At 46.7% G+C, this 22,738-nt stretch overlaps 1 protein-coding gene and 1 long non-coding RNA gene across 3 annotated transcripts in view; both read left to right on the plus strand.

Moving 5' to 3' along the window:
* Nucleotides 1–22,738, plus strand: part of LOC121003535 (gastrula zinc finger protein XlCGF26.1-like) — a 1,829,815-nt gene that overhangs the window by 1,041,072 nt on the left and 766,005 nt on the right. The window lies entirely within an intron of this gene.
* On the plus strand, nt 17,366–17,951 carry LOC121003564. The gene is made up of 3 exons (XR_005779505.1): nt 17,366–17,376; nt 17,697–17,820; nt 17,896–17,951. It is a non-coding gene; the product is annotated as an uncharacterized LOC121003564 (long non-coding RNA).

Consider the following 22,738-nt stretch of genomic DNA (forward strand, 5'->3'; position numbering starts at 1 on the left):
GGGTACCAATCCAACAGCTCATTCAAGAAAAGGGTGGTTTGAAGATGTATTGGTCATATGAGATCATTCTTGCAGTCAACCCATCGACAGCCGCCCTCCGGATCCAGCCTCAGGGAACGTCTAGACCGCCAAGTGTCCGACTACACCGGGTTAATGGCCGATGTCGACGCTCTCAGAAGCGAGGAACCCCTGGACTACTGGGTGCGTAGGCTTGACCTGTGGCCAGAGCTGGCACAATTTGCCATGGAACTCTTGGCTTGCCCCTCGTCGAGTGTCTTGTCCGAAAGGACGTTCAGAGCAACAGGGGGGATCGTGACCGATAAGCGCACTCACCTAGCTCACGACAGTGTGGACTACCTCACATTTCTAAAAATGAATGAGGCATGGATCTCTGAGGAATTCAATACCTGTGACGACCATGTTTAATTGAATTTCCTCATGCCAGCCCACACATATCCTACAACACTAAGAACAAAGAATGGTCCCTGTCTTTTGTAAATAATGAGGCATAAAAGGCCTTTTTTGTCTGTTGAATGCCTAATGTTTTGGGCCTCGGAGGAATTCAACACCTGTGACGACCACGTGTTTCAACTATTATCATTAGTGTTTTTTTCAAGAGGGGGGATTTCGTTAGCCATGTTTTTAATCCAATTTTCTATTTTTAGTTCATTAAAACATATGTATTTGTACTGGCCTGCATTAAATTGATATTCAATGACCATGTAATCTACCTCCAGCCACATACTTACTTGTTCTTTTCTATACGGTGAATGCATAATTTTTGGGGCCTGTAGTCCACTGGCCTGCTGTAAAATTGATATCCAATGACCGTGTAATCTACCTCCAGCCACTTACTTACTTACTTACTTGTTCTTTTCTATACGGTGAATGCATAATTTTTGGGGCCTGTAGTGCACTGGCCTGCTGTAAAATTGATATCCAATGACCGTGTAATCTACCTCCAGCCACATACTTACTTGTTCTTTTCTGTACGGTGAATGAATAATTGTTGGGGCCTCGGAGAAATTCAACACCAGTGACGAACACGTGTTCTCGAATTTCAACTATTATCAGGGTTTTTTTCAAGAGGGGGGATTTCGTTAGCTATGTTTTTAATCCAATTTTATATGTTCTTTTAAACATATGTATTTGACCTGTATTTGTACTGGCCTGCAGTAAAATTGATATCCATTGACCATGTAATATACCTCCTGCCACGTAATCACTTGATCTTTTCTGTCCGGTGAATGCCTAATGTTAGGGGCTTGTAGTCCAGTGGCCTACAGTAAAAATTTTATCCATTGACCGCATAATGTACCTCGAGCCACATAATCAGAATTTCTTTTATGTCAGATGAATGCCTAATTTTTAAGGCGCGTACTCCCGTGGCCTAAAATAAGAATTTTCTAGGCTCCAACAGTGCACATTTCAAAAAATTTCCCTTTTAAGACGCATGAAAATGTCCCCTGATTAAGATACATATTTTTTGTTGGAATTTTTGTCATTGATTCCCCCCTCTAGTATGTCACTGTCCATGTTGTGGGACTATTTGTGCACTTTTACTAAGTATTTGCAATCATGAGCTGTAGGATTTTCATGTTTGCCTGCCATTAAAGTGAATGTGGCCCGCCGCGAACTTGCGGTTCGCGAACTGTCCCGGCCGATGTTCGTCCATCACTAGCGGCCACCCTCTTCTCCTGATGATGATGATGATAATGATGAAGCCCCCTCTTCACCTGGCTCCCACGTGCGATTGGCCACATCATTGCCTGCCACTGTCTGCACTGATGTCACCCTTACCAGTCTCAGAACCACGTGCCTGACCATTTGCAACACCAGCTCCCATGCGACTATCATCGTTGCTACTTGCCCGCCTACCGGAGAAAGCAGCTGATCTCTCCTTCTCACCTGTCAGACACACTGTACCGTAACATTAACTGCAAGGGTAAAAGAGCAACAGTGTCAGGCCACAATTTCGCACCAACTTCGCAACTACTGATTGACGTATCGAATTAAGTGTAAAAGAATTTGAACAACCTAAAATGTGTAGTATCAAACCAGGTTCAGGTCAAAAATACAGAACAGTTGCAGATCTTTCCATTACACCTTATCCCTGAGTAGGCTTCACTACTGGTTTTGGCTCACAAAAAATTATAGTAATAACTGAAGTGTGAAGTCACCTTAAAGTGTGTAGTATCCGGCCGCTTTTTCACACCAACTCCGCAACTACCGATTAAAGCATCGAATTAAGTGTAAAAAAATTTGACCACCCTAAAAGTGCGTAGAGAAGTGTTCTGTTTCAGCAAACGGCGCCCTTGGCGGCTAACCCTTTTCGGGTTTTCTCTTTTCGGCCTTTAGGTCACCCCTAGTATCTTCTCTTTTTTTTTTTTTCTTTTATCTTAAGCCCAAGAAGTGTGGTTTCTTCACCCATGCAGCATGCCAGACCGCAAGTACTTCTATATAAACTAAATACACCCCAAACCTGTTTGTATCAGACTGCAAATTTACCCCAAAAGCAAGGATGAATGAATGTACTTTTATATATTTAAAATAAACACACCCCAAATCTGGTTGTATCAGACCGCACTTTCACCCCAATTACAGATGGTAGGATTTACACTTCTATTGGTCCCTGCTCTCTCCGTACAGTGTGGATAATGCCTCCCTATCCTTTCCCTACACTATAAATAATCTTCCCCTGAACTGCTCAATCTTTTTTTTTTTTGGAATAAAGTCTTTCCTGATCACTGTCCCTAGTGCCTGTAACGTCTCTCCCTGCACTAAGTTCACTGTAAAATGACATAGACCGGGCATGAGGTGACTTTATATCGGGATGTGACATCACAGGGCTGGCTATCTGCTGATTGGCTGCATGCATGGCATTGTGGGTGCTCCCTCATTCCCGGGCTTATTACTTTCACTTTGTAACATGTGCAGCAGCCATTTTAGAAAAAATGTGATTCGTTACCACTAGAAATGAGCGAATCGAAGCTGACAAAGTGGAATTCAATCCGAATTTCAGGAAAAATTCGATTCGCACCAAAGCCGAATTTCCTCACTCTTCGTGGCAACAAATCACATTTTTTCCTAAAATTGCTGCTGCATGTGTGAGGACATGGAGCAAGGGACTCTGGGAAAGCGGGATCACCCATAATGCCATGCATACAGCCAATCAGCAGCCAGCCAGCCCTGTGATTTCACAGCCCTATAAATAGCCTCAGCCATCTTGGATTCTGCTATCTACCAGTGTACTTAGTGCAGGGAGAGACGTCAGCAGGCGCTAGGGACAGTGCTAGGAAAACCTTAATTGTGCTAAAAATTTTTTTACAAATGCAGGAAACTATTATTCAAGGTGTAGGGAGAGGATAGGGAGGAATCATTCCACAGCATTTACGTTGAACAGGGTTCAGTAGGGGAGGTTACAACCTTGGTAATAGGAACAATCCTAATACACCTTGCTGCACTGACTGGGCACCTAAATTGTCATTATACAGCTCTGTAATACAAGCAAACCGTTCCTGTTAGGGTGCAAGTGCTGTCTGATACAGGCATCAACAGGGTTTATTACAAGGAAATATGTCTACGTCTTATTTGCCTTTGTGTGGTGCAGTTATATGTTCTAAAGCTTTTTTTACCTTGTATTAGTGGGGGGGAAAAGAGCTTATTAGCCGTTGTGTGGTAAAGTGCGAAAATTACAGGCCTTTTTGTCATGTATTAGTGGCAAAAATAAAATATATTTGCCGTTCAGCGGTGCAGTTATATGTTCTAAAGCCTTTTGTGGCGTGTATTAGTGTAAAAAGAAAAAAATAATTGCCGTTCAGCGGTGCAGTTATATGTTCTAAAGCCTTTTGCGGCGTGTATTAGTGGAAAAAGAAAACATTTATTTGCCGATAGAGATGGCCTTGCTGTTCGCCGGGCGGTCGTTTCATGGCGAACCTTGCACGTTCGAGATTCGCCGAACATGCAAACATATGGCGATGTCCGTTGGTGCCATATTCTTTTGCATTGCGCCGAACTTTGACCGATGACACATCCATCAGGTGGGACAGGACAGCCAATTGAGACATTTCGGCACATGGACACACTCCCACCCTATAAAAGAACCCGATCTGGCAGACATTTTACATTCTGTGTTTTGCCAGTGTAGGGAGAGGTTGCTTTGTGGAGCAGGGACAGGCTGTTAGGGACACCAAACGCTAGCTAATAAGGCCACAAAAGTCCTTTTAAGGACTGGTATAGTTGTGCTATTGATAGGTGTGATATACTGAGGGGTGTGATAAACTTATAATATACTTTCTAACATAGAAAATATATTATAGTGCATTTGTATTGTGCAGCAGTTGTCTGCGGTTCTGCTGCGATACCGCAGCTATATAGAGGGACAAAAGCTATTGGAACAACTAATTGCAAAGGTTGTGATTTACCTGTTGCCCCAAAAAAACTGATAGAGGGGTGTGATTTACCTTCTTCCACAAAATACTGATGGAGGGCTGCGATAACAGTTGTGGCAAAAAAATTATTGAGGGTTTGATATACCTGCTTCCTCAAAATACTGATTGAGGGTTGCAATATTCCTGCTTCCACAAAATACTAATTAAGGGGTTTGATATACCTGCTTCCACAAAATACTGATTGAGGGCTGCGAGATTCCTGCTTCCACAAAATACTGATTAAGGGGATCGATATACCTGTTTCCACCAAATATTGGTTGAGGCCTGCGATATACCTGATTCCACAAATACTACTCTTTTCTAGGGACTTAGCCACAGGGTCATTTTGAAAATGACAGGCAAGGGAAGAGGCAGGCCGTTCCGCAGGGGTGATAGGGGTCGGGCAGGTGCACCAGGCCAGAGCCTAAGTGTGAAGTTGGAGATGGCGTGTGCGATTACTTCAAAGGACGCACCAGAGTTGGTTGAGTGGCTCACTCAGCCTTCCGCTTCTGCACCCTCCTCATCCTCTGTATCTGCACCCTTTTCACTCTCTGCTGTGTGCACCCCCAAATACACCACCACCATAGCCCCTCCACTCGAGTCAGAGGAATAATTTTCCCATCTATTCCCAGACCTTACTGATGTGCAGCCATTCTTGACATCGGATGAGGAAGAGGAGGTAGCAATGGTCGCCACCCAGCGGTCTGACGACAGTACCCAGATCAGCCCAAGGAGGGAGGTCCCCGCTGTTGCTGCCTACTCTGAGATCTCTAATGTCAGTGGTGGTGAAGGTGGACGTCACGTGGGTGCCCACAAGAGAGGAAGAGGTGGGGAGTTCATAGGGAGAGACAGAGCAGCAGAGCGGGAGGAGAAGCAGGCAGAGCTCACAGGGCACAGAAGGCAAAAAGCAGACTGAAAATGTATCTGGAGCGAGCCATCCAACATGCACGGTCACTTCTGGCACTCTCAGGACGCCGGCACATGGCTCTGCAGTGTGGGCTTTTTTTTTTAACTTGTCAGCTACTGACAATAGTGTTGCCATCTGCAGCCTTTGCTGTCAACGCATAAGTCGCGGTAAGCCCAACACTTACCTAGGGATGACCGCCTTAAGAAGGCACCTGGCCTCCCATCACTGAGCCCAGTGGGAGAAACGCCATAAGAACCCACAAAGCCACGCTCTCGGCGCTCCACATCCTGCCTCTTCTCCTTCTCCTCTCTCCACCCTTTTGTCCTCCACTACACCTTCCACCGTGCCATTGTCGTGTTCATCTGGCAGAAGGCAGGCTTCCGTGGCCCAAATGTTCGAGCATAAAAAGTTAATGACGCCAGATAACCCTCTTGCCCAACAGCTGACCGCTGGATTGTCAGAACTACTAGCCCACCAACTACTGCCATATAAACTAGTGGACTCGGAGGCCTTTAGAAAATTTGTGGCCATTGGCACACTGCAATGGAAGATCCCCAGAAAGAAATATTTCTTCTAGAAGGGCATCCCAGAGTTTTATGGCCATGTTCAGCGGCAAGTGAATATATATCTGGCACACAGTGTCGGTGCCAAGATACATCTGACCACAGACACGTGGTATAGCAAACACGGGCAGGGAAGGTACATAACTTTTACTGCCCACAGGGTGAACCTTCTGACGGCCGTCAAGCATGTAACCCGTGGATTTGCTGTTACCGCCACGGATTGCATGCAGGCAGCCTCTTCTTCTCCTCCTCCTCCTACTCCATCCTCCGTCTCCTCCTCGGCTGACTCCTTTTCCACTGCTACCGCCTCTTCCGCTGCGCCCCCCAAGCTCACCAGAACCTATTCAACGTGCCAGGTGAGACGTTGCCATGCTGTGCTGCGGCTGTTGTGCCTGGAAGCCAAGAGCCACACCGGTCCTGCACTGCTTTCAGCTCTGCGGTCACAGGCCGATCAGTGGCTAACCCTGCTCAATTTGACAGTTAGTAAAGTGGAGTGCGACATCGTGCCAATCTGCTGAGCACACTGAAACATGACAAATTGACACACTTGCCGTGCATGGCACACGTCCTGAACTTAGTCGTGCAGCGATTCGTTGCCAAATACCCCAGGGTCCAGGACACCGTTCTGCAGGCTAGGAAAATTTCTGGCCATTTTAGATCTTACACGACCATGGCTCGCCTTGCTGACGTTCACCGGCAACACCACTTGCCCGTCAGACGTCTGATTTGTGACAGCCCGACGCGCTGGAACTCCACCTTGTATATGCTTGATAGGCTGCTCCATCAGCAACGTGCTGTTAACGACTACCTGTACAAACTCTGCAGCAGGACAGGTTCTGGGGAGCGTGGTTTCTTTTCACCGCGCCAGTGGCTGCTATTGCGCCATTTTATGAGATCACCAAACTGGTCAGTCGCAGCCAGGGCGCCATCAGTGACATCGTACCTTACGACTTCTTTCTGGAGCGTGCATTGCATCGTGTCATTGATCAAGCCGTCGAGAAGAAGGAGCTGGAAGATGAGGAAGTCGCAATGCTGAATGAATTCCCAGGAGGGGCTACTCAATCTGAGACAAGTCAGCAGGAGTCTGAAGAGGAGTCGGAGGAGGATGGTGCCTGGGGGAAGGAGGAGGAGCAAGAAGAGCAGGCTCTAAGGGGGACTTTAAACTTTTCAGGGATCCCTGGTGTTGTCTATGGCTGGGGGGAGGAGACCGAAGACGACATTCTCCTGGGCGATGAGCAGGAGGCAGGGCTCTCCACCGCTTTCAGTTTAGTGAAAATGGGGTGCCTTCATGATCCAGTATTTTGAAGAGGGACATTCATATAAAGAGCATAAAGGGCAAGGACCAGAACTGGGTGGCAACGTACTTAGACCCCTTGTACAAACACAAAATGGCGGAAAAGTTACCAGCATCACAGAGGGCTGTCAGAATGCAGCATTTCTAGGCCTTGCTGCGAGAGATGCTGCATTCTGCTGTTTTGCGGGCACTGGCCGAGGAATTTCCACCCACAGCGAAACAGGTGCGGGTACCAATCCTATCAAGCCTACAAGAAAAGGGCGGTTTGAAGATGTGTTTGTCACTTCGGATATGAGATCATTCTTGCAGCCAACCCATCGACAGCCGCCCTCCGGATCTAGCCTCAGGGAACGTCTAGACCGTCAGGTGTCTGACTACATCTGGTTAATGGCCGATGTGGACGCTCTGAGAAGCGAGGAATCCCTGGACTACTGGGTGTGCAGGCTTGACCTGTGGCCAGAGCTGGCACAATTTGCCACGGAACTATTGGCTTGCCCCTCGTCAAGTGTCCTGTCCGAAAGGATGTTCAGCGCAGCAGGGGGGATCGTGACCGATAAGCGCACTCGCCTAGCTCACGACAGTGTGGACTACCTCACATTTCTAAAAATGAATGAGGCATGGATCTCTTAAGGAATTTAACACCTGTGACCAACACGTGTAATTGAATTTCCTCATGCCAGCCCACACATATCCGCCACCACCCAGAACAAAGAATGGTCCTTGTCTTATGTATGTACAGTAGCATAAAAGGCATTTTCTGTCAAGTGAATGCCTAATTTTTGGGGCCTGTACTGGCCTACAATAAAAATTTTAGCCAGTGACCCCCTAATGTACCTCCAGCTACATCATCACAAGTTCTTTTCTGTCAGGTGAATGCCTAATTTTTGGGGCATGTACTGGCCTACAGTAAAATTCTTATCCAGTGACCGCCTAATGTACCTCCAGCCACATAATCACAAGTTCTTTTCTATCAGGTGAATGCCTAATTTTTGGGGCATGTACTCCCGTGGCCTAAAATAATTTTTTCTAGGCTCCAGCAGGGCACATTTTTGAGAGTTTCCCTTTAAGACGAATAAAAATGGCCCCTGATTAACCACCTCAGCTCCCCTAGCTTAAACCCCCTTAATGACCAGACCACTTTTTACAATTCTGCACTACACTACTTTCACGGTTTATTGCGCGGTCATACAACTTACCACCCAAATGAATTTTACCTCCTTTTCTTCTCACTAATAGAGCTTTCATTTGGTGGTATTTCATTGCTGCTGACATTATTACTTTTGTTATTAATCGAAATTGACCGAAATTTTTGCGAAAAAATTACATTTTTCACTTTCAGTTGTAAAATTTTTCAAATAAAACGACATTTCTATATAAATTTTTCTTTAAATGTATTGTTCTACATGTCTTTGATAAAAAAAATGCAAAAAATGTGAATTTCCGCATTTTTAAGCAGCTCTGACTTTCTGAGCACCTGTCATGTTTCCTGAGGTTCTACAATGCCTAGACAGTAGAAACACCCCAAAAATGACCCCATTTTGGAAAGTAGACACCCTAAGGTATTCGCTGATGGGCATAGTGAGTTCATGGAAGTTTTTATTTTTTGTCACAAGTTAGCGGAAAATGATTTTTTTTTTTCTTACAAAGTCTCATATTCCACTAACTTGTGACAAAAAATTAAATCTCACATGAACTCACCATACCCCTCACGGAATACCTTGGGGTGTCTTCTTTCCAAAATGGGGTTACTTGTGGGGTATTTATACTGCCCTTGCATTTTAGGGGCCCTAAAGCATGAGAAGAAGTCTGGAATCCAAATGCGTAAAAAATGCCCTGTGAAATCGTAAAGATACTCTTTGGGATTTGGGCCCCTTTGCGCACCTAGGCTGCAAAAAAGTGTCACACATGTGGTATCGCCGTACTCAGAAGAAGTAGGGCAATGTGTTTTGGGGTGTATTTTTACAAATACCCATGCTGGGTGAGAGAAATATCTCTGTAAAAGTCAACTTTTCCCATTTTTTTATACAAAGTTGTCATTTTTTATACCCAGCATGGGTATATGTAAAAAGACACCCCAAAACACATTGCCCAACTTCTCCTGAGTACGGCGATATCACATGTGTGACACTTTTTTGCAGCCTAGGTGCGCAAAGGGGCCCAAATTCCAGTGAGTATCTTTTAGGAGGGCATTTTTAGACATTTGGATTCCAGACTTCTTCTCACGCTTTAGGACCCCTACAATGCCAGGGCAGTATAAATACCCCACATGTGACCACATTTTGGAAAGAAGACACCCCAAGGTATTCCATGAGGGGCATGGCGAGTTCATAGAAGATTTTTTTTTTGGCACAAGTTAGCGGAAATTATTATTTTTTTTTTTTCCCTTTCCGCTAACTTGGGACAAAAAGTTCAATTTTTTTCATGGACTCAATATGCCCCTCAGCGAATACCTTGGGGTGTCTTCTTTCCAAAATGGGGTCATTTGTGGGGTGTTTGTACTGCCCTGGCATTTGAGGGTCTCCGCAATCATTACATGTATGGCCAGCATTAGGAGTTTCTGCTATTCTCCTTATATTGAGCATGGGTAATGAGATTTTGTTTTCCGTTCAGCCTCTGGGCTGAAAGAAATAATGAACGGCACAGATTTCTTCATTCGCATCAATCAATGTGGATGAAAAAATCTCTGCCCAAAAAAAAAAGGAGGGGAAAGGCGTCTGCCAGGACATAGGAGCTCCGCCCAACATCCAAACCCATTTAGCCCGTATGCCCTGGCAAACCCGATTTCTCCATTCACATCAATCGATGTGGATGAATAAATCATTGCCGGGATTTTTTTAATTTTTATTTTATATACAAATTGTTTGCCAAAGCATATGAACACCGCCCCTCAGCTCATAAGCCTCGGCAAACGTATCTTTTTTACTGCAGAGGAGAAATCTTGTCTTGCAGCGCCGCATACACCGACTTTTGTGTAATCTGACAGCAGCGCAATGCTTCTGTCAGAATGCACATCAGTGCTGCAGCTGGTTCATCTGTTGGTCCACCTAGAAGGTAAAAAAACAAAACAAAACAAAAAAAAACAGGCCGCAACGCAATCAATTTATTAACATTAACTTTATATAACATTTGAAACAGAACATTAACTTTTATAAACTTTATTGAACTTTTAGAACATTAACTTTTTTGCTTACCTGTGATTTATTTTTAATTTTTATTTTTTTACCTTTTATAGGACAAACCTCTCCTTCCCCATGGGACAATGTGCAAAGCGCAAATCGCCCAGAGATGTGGCGAAGTACATTATGCACTTTGTCCCAGGTGAAAGGAGAAGTTTGCAGCAGCTGTGAGTGAAAGGGCCCTAAGACCCCTGTGTGCCTGTCCTGTGTCACGCAATCCCTATACTAATAGTGTACCTGTGTGTGGTACTTCCGGAAACACTCCACTAAGCATAGGGCAGGGTGGTCAGGGCATTCAGGACAGAAATAGCGGGTGTCACGCCTTATTCCACTCCTGCTACAGACACGACATCTTTTTCGGGGTGGCGCTTGGGTTGAGGTACCAGCAACGACAATGGGGAAATGTCGCTCGTGTAGACGGCTCACTACACTGGTGGATAGGGCCACGGAACCTCCTGGATACAGGAGGTTCTCGATGATCTCTTCCTGAAATTTGAGGAAGGATCCTGTTCTCCCAGCCTTACTGTAGAGAACAAAACTATTGTACATAGCCAATTGCATTAAATATACAGACACCTTCTTATACCAGCGTCTGGTGTGGCGGGACACAAAATAAGGAGCCAACATCTGGTCATTGAAGTCCACCCCTCCCATGAGCAAATTATAGTCGTGGACCGAGAGGGGCTTTTCAATGACACTGGTTGCTCGTTCTATTTGGATTGTCGTGTCTGCGTGAATGGAGGAGAGCATGTAAACGTCACGCTTGTCTCTCCATTTCACCACGAGCAGTTGTTCGTTACACAAGGCAGCCCTCTCCCCCCTTGCAAGACGGGTGGTAACGAGCCGTTGGGGGAAGCCCCGGCAACTAAGTCGCACGGTGCCACAGCAGCCAATCTGTTCTTGAAACAAATGCCTGAAGAGGGGCACACTTGTGTAGAAATTGTCCACATAAAGATGGTACCCCTTGCCAAATAAGGGTGACACCAAGTCCCAGACCGTCTTCCCACTGCTCCCCAGGTAGTCAGGGCAACCGACCGGATCCAGGGTCTGATCTTTACCCTCATAGACTCGAAATTTGTGCGTATAGCCTGTGGCCCTTTCACAGAGCTTATACAATTTGACCCCATACCGGGCGCGCTTGCTTGGGATGTATTGTTTGAAGCCAAGGCGCCCGGTAAAATGTATCAGGGACTCGTCTATGCAGATGTTTTGCTCAGGGGTATACAAATCTGCAAATTTGGTGTTAAGGTGGTCTATGAGGGGCCGAATTTTGTGGAGCTGGTCAAAAGCTGAGTGGCCTCTGGGACGAGAGGTGCTGTTGTCACTAAAGTGCAGGAAACGCTGGATGGTCTCAAATCGTGTCTTGGACATGGCAGCAGAGAACATGGGCATGTGATGAATTGGGTTTCTGGACCAATATGACCGCAATTTATGCTTTTTTGTCAGGCCCATGTTGAGGAGAAGGCCCAGAAAAGTTTTAAATTCGGAAACTTGGACGGGTTTCCACCGGAATAACTGGGCATAAAAGCTTCCCGGGTTGGCGGCTATAAATTGAGTGGCATACCGATTTTGTTTCTGCCACGACTAAGTCTAAGAGCTCCGCAGTCAAGAACAGCTCAAAAAACCCCAGTGCCAATCCGATCTGAGCTGTCTCAACCCGAACTCCAGACTGGGCAGTGAAAGGGGGAACTACTGGTGCGGCTGAAGTTGGGGGCTACCAATCAGGGTTTGCCAGCACCTCAGGGACTCTACGGGTCTGTCTGTGCGGTGGCTGCGACGGGGGAACTAATGCACGTGCCACCGTACCAGCTTCAACTGCCCTTCTGGTGCTCACCACTTCACCATGTTCTACGGCAGTGCTGGTACTAGGTCCAGGATGGGCTGCGCTGCTGGTGTATGCCTCACCGCGTAATCCGACAGCGCCAGTCCACTCTGCTGCACTTGAAGCGGATCCTGCGCAACCTGTGGTCTAGCAACACGGGGCCGGGTACGCCTGGTGGTATCAGGGACCTCAACCTCATCGTCCGAACTTTGGGTCAGACTGCCACTGCTCTCTACAGGTTCGTATTCTGACCCGCTTGATTCGTCAGATGAGGGTTCCCATTCCTCATCCGACTGGGTCAGAATCCTATAGGCCTCTTCAGAAGAATACCCCTTACTTGCCATTTGGTCAACTAAATTTAGGGGGTATTCCCTGAGACTACCCAAGAAAAAAAGCAAGCCTGTCTTACAAATGGGAGGCTAGCGAAGTACAGGAAGCCGCTGCGATTGATAAAAAAATATCAAAACTGATTTTTTTATCGCCGCAGCGCTTGTGAAGTAATTGTGCAGTGATAAAAAAATAGATAAATTTCTTGTCACTGTGGCGGGGCGGGCGTGGGTGAACGCACGTGTGGGCAACCGATCAGGCCTGATCAGGCAAACACTGCATTTTGGGTGGAGGGCGAGCTGAGGTGACACTAATACTATTATAGATCTGACTGTGATCAGTTCTGATCACTTACAGATACTATAAAAGAATCAGTGACTGAGGTGCGGTGGGCTGGGCGCTAACCGACGCTAACTACCTACCAAAGGGGCCTAAACTAACCTAAAACCTAACAGTCAATACTGGTGGAAAAAAAAAGTGACAGTTTACACTGATCACTTTTTTCCCTTTCACTAGTGATTGACAGGGGTGATCAAGGGGTTAATTGGGGTGATGGGGGGGTGATCTGGGGCTAAATGTATAGTGTTTTGTGTACTTACAGTGATGTGTGCTCTCTGCTGGAACCAACCGATGAAAAGGAACCAGCAGAGGGCACAGAAGCCATTTAACACATTATATTTATAAATATAATGTGTTAAATGGCTTGTGATTCGATTTTTTGAAAATCACCAACCTGCCAGCGATGATCATTGGCTGGCAGGCTGGTGACGAAGCCGAAGCGTGAAGGAGGAATAAATCGACTGCCGCCGGAACGCAATCCTGCGTTAGGCGGTCCGGAGGCGGTTAAAAAAACATTTGGGAATTTTTGCCAATGTTCCCCCTCTGGTATGTCACTGTCCATGTTGTGGGACTATTTGTGCACTTCTAGTAAGTATTTTGTGGCTGCAAATATGACCTGAAAGTTTTTCAGGTTCACCTGCCATTAAAGTCAATGGGGCCTGCCACGAACGCGCAATTCGGGAACATTTGATCGCTGACACACATTCGCATTCACGAACCGTCCTGGCTGATGTTTGTCTATCACTTTTTTCTCGTGTATTAGTGTAAAAAGAAAAAATATATTTGCAGTTCAGCGGTGCAGTTATATGTTCTAAAGCCCTTTTTGTTGTGTATTAGTCTAAAAAGAAAAAATATATTTGCGGTGCAGTTATATGTTCTAAAGCCCTTTTTGTTGTGTATTAGTGTAAAAAAAATATATATATTTGCCGTTCAACTGTGTAGTTATATGTTCTAAAGCCTTTTGTGGCGTGTATTAGTGGAAAAAGAAAAAATATATTTGCCGTTCAGCTGTGCAGTTATATGTTCTAAAGCCCTTTTTGTCGTGTATTAGTGGAAAAAGAAAAAAAAATATTTGCCGGTCAGCGGTGCAGTTATATGTCCTAAAGCCTTTTTTCTCGTGTATTAGTGGAAAAAGAAAATATATATTTGCCGGTCAGCGGTGCAGTTATATGTCCTAAAGCCTTTTGTGGCGTGTATTAGTGTAAAAAGAAAAAATGTATTTGCCTGTCAGCGGTGCAGTTATATGTTCTAAAGCCCTTTTTCTCATGTATTAGTGGAAAAAGATAAATATATTTGCCGTTCAGCGGTGCAGTTATATGTTCTAAAGCCCATTTTCTCGTGTATTAGTGGGGCATAAAAAGGCTTATTAGCCGTTGTGTGGTGAATTGAGAAAATTACAGACTTTTTGGGGTGTTTTAATTTCCTTTTTATTTATTTATTTGATCTAACAGTATGTCAGACTGAGAAGTGCCAGGCCCTGCAGAGGGGAGTGGCATAGGCCTAAATGTTTCTGGCGCAGGCACAGGTCGCAGCAGAGTAAGGGGCCGTGGCAGCAGGGGTCACTTCAAGAGGCCTGAGCTCCCAGTGTCAGCTAGCGGTCCTGTCTTTACCAGCAACCCAGCGGTACTTGAATGGTTGACTCGATCTTCAACTTTGTCGCAAATGACATCAGACACCCCCAGCCATGAGTCAGTGGGTTCGTCAGACACCACCCTTAGTTGGCATGGCTCGGGAGCAGGCCCTGTGCCCTCACCTGTCCTCAACCTGCCTTTGTCCTTTTCTGTTCCCTCAGGCAGAGTATTGTATGCTGTGGGCTTAGCTCCACTATACAGTGAGGAAGAGCTACTAGAAGACAGTCAGCAGCTAAGGGCAAGACAAGATGTGGAGGAGACATCCGCCGCTACCTCCATTAGGCGCGAAAGTAGTGATGAGGAGAGTGGCGTGGGAGATGGTGTTGCGAGCGGTTGACCCAGAGACAGTTGAGGAGGACATCAGTGACGTGCAGACAGTACTCGATGATGATGTAGCTGATCGCACTTGGGAGCCGGGTGACGAAGGGGCTTCATCATCATCGGGAGAAGAAAGTGGCAGCTTGCCCGTGAGGCAGCGGCAGAGCCAGCAAGTCGCTAGCGTGGCAGGAGTCAGCAGGGTGGCAGTAGTGGGAGGTCGGGAGTCAAACGTGCCTGGGGTAGACCACCCGCTTCGCAGGAGTCTATCTTCCCGGGAACTAGCGGTGCACAGTTTCACGGAGCGGCGGTAGCAGTCAATCAGTGCGTTGTGTTGGGGGTAAAATCACCTACTCAGCGGTGTGGGAATTTTTTGTTAAGCCACCGGAGGAGGTGAACATGGCCATATGTAGAATCCGTGGGCAGAAGGTGAGACATGGCAAGGGTGCCAATGTTGGCACGACAGCCCTGCATCGACATATGCAGCGTCACCATAAAGTGACCTGGGAGAGCCGTAGCTCCACTGTGGTGGTCCAGCCTGCTGCAGCAACCGCTGCATCACCCAGTGGCACGCAGCCAATTTCAGGCAGTCAAGGCTCCACCACCTCAGCCAAAGGGAGCTGTCTGTCCTTCCCATCATCTGCTGGTCCTGATGCTCCTTGCCCTCCTACTCCTCATCAGTCATTCCGTCAGCAATCGATCACCAAAGCGATTGCCAAGAGACAACAGTATGCGTGCACGCATCCAACGGCGCAGTAGCTGTACGTGCTCCTGTCCAAGTTGCTGATGCTTCAGTCCGTCCCTTTCCAATAGATGGACTTTTCAGAAAGCCAAAAAGGCAGTACCAGCCCTGCACACATGTAGAACAGAAGGTGGGCCAGTCCTTGAGCCTGTCAGTGTCTGCCAAAGTGCACGGCAGCGCCGATGTATGGAGCTGTAACCACGGTCAGGGACAATACATGTCCTTTACAGTCCACTGGGTGAATGTAGTTCCTGCACAGCCACACCAGCAACTTGGCCAGGTGATGCCACTTCTACCTCCACGTTCTCACACCGTTGGTCCTGCGACAATGTCCGCCTCTGCCTCGTCCACCATGTCCTCAGCCTCCACTGCAGGGACAATTTCACAGTGCCCCTCCATCATATCACATGTGCAGGGCACGGCGGTGTCACGCTATTCTGCACCTGTTTTTAACTGCTCTGTGTCCTTCATCAAGAAATCGAATCCTGACTTTCTCTGCGACAACTCAAAATTGGCACTATGGTGACCGACAACGGTAAGAACATGGTGTCGGCGCTGCGTCAAGGAGGGCTGAGCAATGCGCCCTACATGGCACCTGTGTTCAATCTGGTTGTCAAGCGGTTCCTGAAGTCTTCCACCCATCTGAAAGACATCCTAAAAATGGCCAGGAAACTTTGCATGCACTTCAGCCACTCATACACCGCAAAGCATACCCTCCTTGAGTTGCAGCGGCAGAACGGCATCCCCCAACATAGGCTGATATGCGACTTTCCACCCCTTGGAAATCCACCCTCCATATGTTGGACCGACTATACGAACAGAGAAAGGCCATAAATGATTTCTTGATGATCCAAGCAGACAGGAGTACTCCCCTGTGTAACTTCGATGTCAGCCTGTGGCAGCTCATGCGTGACACCTGCCGTTTGCTCAGGCCCTTTGAGGAGGCCACGTTATTTGTCAGTAGCCAGGACTACGGGATGAACGATGTTATTCCACTGCTTCATGTCTTGGAACAGATGCTGGTAAATCTGGGGTCCTGGAGACGTGGCACCTAGATCTCACGGCCACATGAGCCCTGTGTGGGCTGAACTGGAGGTGAACTCTAGTTGTGAAGAGCTTTTAAAAACTAAATCTGCAAACCCAATGTCTGGCTAGATAGTAATAATAATCTTTATTTATATATCGTCAACATATTTTATTTTATGTAAAACATATTTTACAATTACACGGAAAACATAGGACACATAGAATCCTTCACTGCTCCAGCTCTGATGCTCCTGTGTTCTCCTTCAGTCACAGTTACATCACTGCAATGACGACATTGGTTGGATCTCCGATGGCAGTATGTATATCACCTGACCATTGAGGCCCATGATGGTCTATAGTGGTCACGTGCTGTTCATACTGGCATCACTGATGACGTTTTTTATTCGCTTTGACCTCACAGATGGAGAACCGCCTTGACTAAGCCATTCAACTCCTGTTCCAATTTATACAAAAGGAGAGAACACAACATCTATACTTTATTATCTTCCTGCGATGGCTCCTCTAGTAATTGTATTTTAAATGGGATTTTTTTTATGATTTTACATTGTCTCATCTTCTTTTCATTCAGGTTCCTACAATATAGGATCCGCTCAGTGGATATCTTCTATATTAGATCCTTCTCCGGATTGACCCGACAAGAATGGACAGGGACAAGATGGCGGAGAGTATAATAAATCTCACCCTAGAGATCCTCTTCCGTCTTACTGGAGAGGTGAGAAATTCTGATGATGTCACATTACATCATCTTATCTATGTTACTAACAGATGGACATGACTGGAGAGGTGAGGGACTCTGGAGATGTATGGAGTGATAGTTATTACTGTGTCTATCCATAACCAGGACTACACAGTAGTGAAGAAGACCTCTATCGAGCGCTATCAGGCCCCTGTGTCTGAAGGATGGAGAAGAACCCTGAGCCCAATCATGGGGCCTCCACCTCACCTCCTGATACATCAGGAAATCAATAGAGAGGAGATCCTAGAACTCACCAACAAGATGATTGAGCTGCTGACTGGAGAGGTGACACTGCTGGGAATGCTGGGACATTACACAGGAACGCTATGAAGGGATCTGGCTGATGACTGTATCATTGTGTTGTCAGGTTTCTATAAGGTGCCAGGATGTCACCGTCTATTTCTCAATGGAGGAGTGGGAGTATTTAGAAGGACACAAAGATCTGTACAAGGATGTCATGATGGAGGATGACCAGCCTCTCACATCCCCAGGTAATAGACCTGACTAAATACACACATCCTCTCATTATCTGTATGTAAGGAAGTCACTGGATGTGTTTCTTACAGTTAAGGAAGAGATAAGAACACCGGAGAGATGTCCCAGTCCTTTTCTTCCACAGGATGTTCAGGTAGGTGGAGATAAAGTCTCATGAAATGTTCCTTATGACCTGTCGAAGGCTTTGTAGATCTTGTTTCCAATCTTGTTTTATCCACCATTATTATATGTTTTATGTTGCATAATGTGTAAGGTGGAGATGGAAGGATTACAACTGATCATAGCTTTCTGGTTATTCTCACAATTTTCTGCCTATGGAGACTTTTAAATTGACCTTCTCTGTTAACTGCTGCAGACCTTTTCTGGTTGCACAAGGGTTGGACTCCAATTTTTGGAGCAGTCCTCAGCTTGGAACATGTGATACTAAAACTTGTCAATCATAATTGAGTTGTGCCCAAATTTTCAGCTTTTGCCTGTCTTACAATGCAGCTATAGATAGCTAAGAGGCTACTCCCTTCCCATAGCCTGCCTGCTTGGGAATTTCACAAAGAGTTGCAACATTCACTGAGAAAGGAGTTCTGTTGTTGATAATCAGTTCTCACCTCTCCTGTGGGCTCTCTTGTCCTCAGTGGCGTACCTACCATATAGGCAGACCACGCAGCTGCTATGGGGCCCGTGAGGAAGGGGGGCCCGCAGTGGAGGAGAGTCCCCACCCCCTAATTGCTCCCATCTATCTTCCTAACTGCCTCCCGTCTGCTAGCCCCGCCTCAGCGTCCCGTCTGCTAGCTCCACCACCCATCTCCATAGGCACAAAAATAGGGTGGCCATTGGCTTCAACCCAGAAAGCCGGACCTCACCAGCCAAGCCACCCAACCCAACAAACCACGCCCACCTCTGTGAAGCCACACACCCCCATCGTCGGCAGGGATAAAAACGGGGTGGGAGGGAAGAACTTGTGGATGGGCCAGGGGTGTTCTGGAGGGGCTGGGGGATGTACTGGAGCCAGCCAGTCCCCCCTTCACATTAGTTATTAACCCCTTTCAGCAGTCCCCCATTCACAGTATTTATTAACCCCTTTCGGTCCCCTCTTCACAGTCCTCCACAGGTGCACTAAACCCTGCTCCACCTATGCAGCTCTTACCGTGTCCGTTCATGGCAGGCTATATCCAACCACCAAAGATCCTTGCGCCTGGCAGAGAGAGAGAGAGCGGCGATGCGAGGCAGCCAATGATAGAGTAAGTGGCACAGTTAGAGCTGGGTACTAGTGGGCAATGGGCAAAGGCAGAGAAGTGCTGTCATTGTGACTGGCAGCAGTCTGCAGCTGCACACTCGTGAAGGTCCCGTCCCATCGCGATTCGCGCTCCTCTGTTGCCAACTAGTTCCCACTAGGCTCCAGCACAAACCAGAATTAATTGAGCAGTGCAGCTTGACGTCACGTAAGCGTGCAGCCAGTCACAGTGTGATCCAAATGTGGCCCTGCCTCCTTAAAGTGACCATGCCTGAGCGCCGCGGTCCCGTCCTAAGAAGGAGGACTTCTGGCCGTCCCTGCTGGTCTTGCACAGGACGGAGGACCAGGATTCTAAAAACCGGACTGTCTGGCCTAAAACCGGACGTCTAGCCACCCTATGGAAAAAGCATGCTGAATGTTACCACTGACCATGTGTCCCCAGAGGATTCTTTTTTTCTGACCTCTTAAAGCCTAATTCCTCTAGCTTGCCGCAACCCCGCCAGTAATGAAGTAAGTGACAGCTTGTAGGTGAGAACAGTGCAGAGGTGTGTGTTTTTCACTCAGCTTTCCCAGACTATTCCTCTGTTACATATGCCATTCAGAACAGAAGGAAAGCTGGTTGTCACTTCATTATGTAATGTGACTCAGCTTTCCTGATGTCCTGCATGCCACAAGTGCAGAGGCTTGAGAAGATATGAGGGTAGGTGGGAGTTGTGTTACTCAGCTTTCTCAGACTATTCTCATGTCTCTCCACATGTGCCATGCAGGACAGCAGAAAAGCTGGGTTCTATTACATCATGTATTGTCACTCAGATTTCCTACTACCCTGCAAGGCATAAATGCAGGCAGGGGCATTACTAGGGTCTCAAAAGATCTGAGGCCCAAGCTCCAATGCATATGGCCCAATTCTCTGAGTCGACCAAACCCACTCCCCCAACCAACGCCCCCCGGAAAACACTAGCACTGAAGACATTTTGCTGTACTTGCTATACAGCAGCATGTACCGCTCACATCCAGTGACGTCTCCTCTGATGTAGATCTTCTCTGTCATCATCTTCTCCATTTGGTCCATACAACTTTGTCAGCTGCGCCTCATCTCTGTACAGTGTGTCACATGAACATCTTAGCTTCCTCACATTTCTATCATCATCTCCCAACCTGGAGTGCCCACTGTGTTATCCTGCTGTTCACTGTACCCCCCAATACCCCCAAATACTATCCTGAAGGAAAATGAGTGCCTCCCATAGTAATAGTGTTCCTCATAGTCCCATCAATAGTAATTCCCTTCTAGAATGCCCTCATTACAAATAAGGCTTCTATTGTTTCCCCAGTGGTAATAAAGCTCTCTACAGACCCCTCAGTAGTCATAAGACCCCCATAGTGCTCTTAGTAGAAATAATGTGGATCTATAAGTCCCTCCTATAGAGCCCCCAGTAGTAATAGGAATGCCTAATGTCCCCAGTATTTATAATGCCCCCTACTGTTATAATGCTCACCCTGAAGTGCCCCAGTATTTATATCGCCCCTTACTGTTATATTGCCCCCACAGTGCCCCCAGTATTTATATCGCCCCTTTCTATTATAATGCCCCCACAGTGCCCCCAGTATTTATATCACCCCCTACTGTTATAATGCTCACCCTGAAGTGCCCCAGTATTTATATCGCCCCTTACTGTTATAATGCCCCCACAGTGCCCCCAGTATTTATATCACCCCGTACTGTTATAATGCTCGCCCTTAAGTGCCCGCAGTATTTATAATGCTCCCTGCAGTGCCCGGTAGTTATATTCCTCTGTTTACTGTCCTCAGAAATTATAATTCCTCAGCCCCTCCACCATAGAGTCCCATGTAAATAACATCCTACCATCTCTCCAGCCCCCTCCAATATACAGTCCCATGTAAATAACATCCCTCTCTATCTACAGCCCCCTCCAAAATGCAGTCCTATGTAAATAACATCACACCATCTATCCTGCCCCCTCCAATATACAGTCCCACCCCCTCAACAGCTGCCTTCAACATACAGTCCCATGTAAATAACATCACCCCCTCAATATTTAGTCCCATGTTAATAACATCACCCCCAGACACCTTCAACATACAGTCCCATGTAAATAAAATAACCCCCTCCCCAGCAACCTCCAACATGCAGTCCCATGTAAATAGCATTACCCATCAACATTCAGTCCCATATAAATTATATCCCTCCCTCCCACAGACACCTCCAACATGCATTCCCATGTAAATAACATCACCCCACTCAACTTTCAGCCCCATGTAAATAATATCTCTCCACCCACTGTCCTATGTAAATAACTTTCCTCCCTTCAGCCCTAATATACAGTCCCAGTTAAATAACTACAACTCCCAACATTGCTCTGCCTCTCACACTGAGTAATCTACCCCTTCACTTACCTCTCCTCCTGCTGAGCCGTCCTCTATCTACTGCACTGGTCACATGATGGTGACATCATCGCAGGTCCTTTTCAGCTACTGCATTAAGAACTGACCACATGGACTGTGATGTCATCACAGGTCCTTCAGCTCTTGCAGGGCATTAGATTCAATTGTATTGCCGTCCTGATGACAGCAATACAGTTGTATCTATCTGGCAGGCAGGACATTTGGGGCCTGGGACAAACCATCAGGGGCCCAGGCCCCGAATGTTTTAACCTAGCAACGCCCCTGAAAGCAGGTAATAAGAACATGGAAAGGCAGGGGGGAGGGGTTCACTCAGCTTTCCCAGAGATTCATGTCTCTGCACATGTGTCATGCAGGATAGCAAGTAATGTCACTGTCTCCCAGCATGACACAGAGGATGGGGGAAGGGGGGCACTCACTTCCTCAAACTTTTCTCATATCTCTGCGCATGTGCCATGCTGGACAGCAGGAAAGTTGGGTGGTATGATATCATGTAATGGCCCAGATTCTTGTCAAAATATGTTGAACACCGCCGGAGCCTACCAGATCCCATTCACTAATCCGGTGGGAGTACTGCCATTTTGTAGAACAAAATACTGCTGCATGAGGTGGGACAGGGGCGAAATTAGGGAGGGTAGTGAGAGGCGCCAGGGCACATAGTGGGAGGGACTAGGAACGAGTATGGGGGCCCAATGATTTCTATGTAAGCCCCTGTCTGTCCTTATACTATAATTAGTGATAAGCAGGGTGTTCTAGTGGTGATAGATAATCAGTTCTCACCTCTCCTGTGTTCTCCCCTGTCATTATACTATATACAGTGATAAGCAGTGTGTTCTAGTGGTGATAGATAATTAGTTCTCACCTCTCCTGTGTTCTCCCCCTGTCCTTATACTATACTATAATCAGTGATAAGCAGGGTGTTCTAGTGGTGATAGATAATTAGTTCTCACCTCTCCTGTGTTCTCCCCTGTCCTTATACTATAATCAGTGATATGTAGGATGTTCTAGTGGTGATAGATAATCAGTTCTCACCTCTCCTGTGTTCTCCCCTTTCCTTATAAACTGTGATATGCAGGGTACCCACAGCCCTGGGATGGCCGCAAGGGCAACAGGTGCACAAGCGATGTAATATTATACATACACACAATTTAATGTTACGGATGGAATATAAGGGCTACTCTCCCTGCATTGCAAACTTCTGGTTGGAATAACAAAGCAATCAGATTGGATTCATACAGGAGACCTGCGGATATTTGGGTCAGATA

Source organism: Bufo bufo, chromosome 6 (assembly GCF_905171765.1).
Source record: "Bufo bufo chromosome 6, aBufBuf1.1, whole genome shotgun sequence".
In the NCBI taxonomy this organism is placed as follows: domain Eukaryota; kingdom Metazoa; phylum Chordata; class Amphibia; order Anura; family Bufonidae; genus Bufo; species Bufo bufo.